The sequence below is a fragment of the Leopardus geoffroyi genome, chromosome B2, assembly GCF_018350155.1.
Source record: "Leopardus geoffroyi isolate Oge1 chromosome B2, O.geoffroyi_Oge1_pat1.0, whole genome shotgun sequence".
NCBI classification, from domain to species: Eukaryota; Metazoa; Chordata; class Mammalia; order Carnivora; family Felidae; genus Leopardus; species Leopardus geoffroyi.
The window spans coordinates 41438463-41440011 of NC_059332.1; positions in this window are offsets into that span (position 1 = coordinate 41438463).

The following is a 1549-nucleotide window of genomic DNA, read 5'->3' on the forward strand; positions in this document are numbered from 1 at the left end:
CCATTTTTAAAGTGGATTGTCCTTTCTTCCCCCCTATTGAATTGTATGAGTTCTTTATATATTTCAGATATTAACCCTTTACCAGATATATGATTTAAGAAAAAAAATTGTTTTACATTTTATTTTTGAGAGAGAGAGAGAGAGCACAAGTGGGGGAGAGGCAGAGAGAGGGAAACACAGAATCTGAAGCAGGCTCCAGGCTCTGAACCGTCAGCACAGAGCCCGATGTGGGGCTCGAACTCACAAACCATGAGATCATGACCTGAGCCACCCAGGCACCCCTACCAATATATGATTTGCAATCATTTTCTCCCTTTCCATAAATTGCCTTTTCATTTTATTGATGGTTTCCTTTGCTGTATAACCTCCCATGTTTAACAAGCAAAACAACTGGACAGGATATATGAAACAATGATGTTTGAACATTGGCCATCAGGCAGTGTAGGACAGCAAAGAGGAAAACAGCTCACCTGAAAACAGCCAGGTGAGCTGTGTGTCCCCCCCTCCCCCATGTTGCCTGCAGGGCTTCTGGGCTTCAGAGGGGAGGAACCAAGCTGAGCCCAGCAGTCTCCTTGAGCTGAGGAGGCCGAGTGGCAAGTCCACGGAGGCCAAGGCAACTGGTTTGTACAACAGAGCATAGGATCCAAGAGAGAGCTCTGGAATGTTCAGAGGGCACTCCGTGACAGATCAGCACATATGTGTGAGGAAACTCTCTGAGGCAGGAAAAGAACCACCTGAAAGTAGCAAAGTGAATCTCCAGAGCTCACACAGCAGTGGAAAAAGTGCCTGTTCCCTCCAGCCGAGGTGGAAAAACCTCATCATGCATGGGGCATGAGGTAAATTATGCTGAGGGCTTGTGCCTCAGTACTGGGGAAAATTATCCCTGGTCTAGAAGCTGTTTAGGTCCCACCTAATAAAGCTTAAAAAGTAAGCCTTAGTGGATCAAACTTTCTAAGTAAATGAGTTGCATCCTGGAGCAAAACTCAAGAGTATTTACTGAAATACAAAAATATCCAGGGGTGCCTGGGTGGCCCAGTTGGTTAAGCATTCGACTTTGGCTCAGGTCGTGATCTCATGGTTTGTGAGTTTGAGCCCCACATCAGGCTCTGTGCTGACAGTTCAGAGCCTGGAGCCTGCTTCAGATTCTGTGTTTCCCTCTCTCTCTGCCTCTCCCCCACTTGTGCTCTCTCTCTCTCTCAAAAATAAATAAACATTAAAAATTTTTTTAAAAAAATCCCAAACCCAACAAAGTAAAACTCACACTATTTGGCATCCAATAAAAAATTAGTGTATGGAAAGAAGCAGAAAAACAAGAGTGAGAAGAAAAATCAACTGAAACTGGTCCAGAAATCATTCAGATAATAAAATTCATAGGCAAGTACATTAAAATAGTTATTATAACTATTCCATATGCTTAAGAAATTAGAAGGAAAATTGAACATGAAAGATTTTTTAAAGACCCAGATTGAATTTCTAGAGATGTATACTAGAATGAAAAATACATCCAATGGGATTAATACCACCTGCAAAAGGTAAGATTAATGAACTT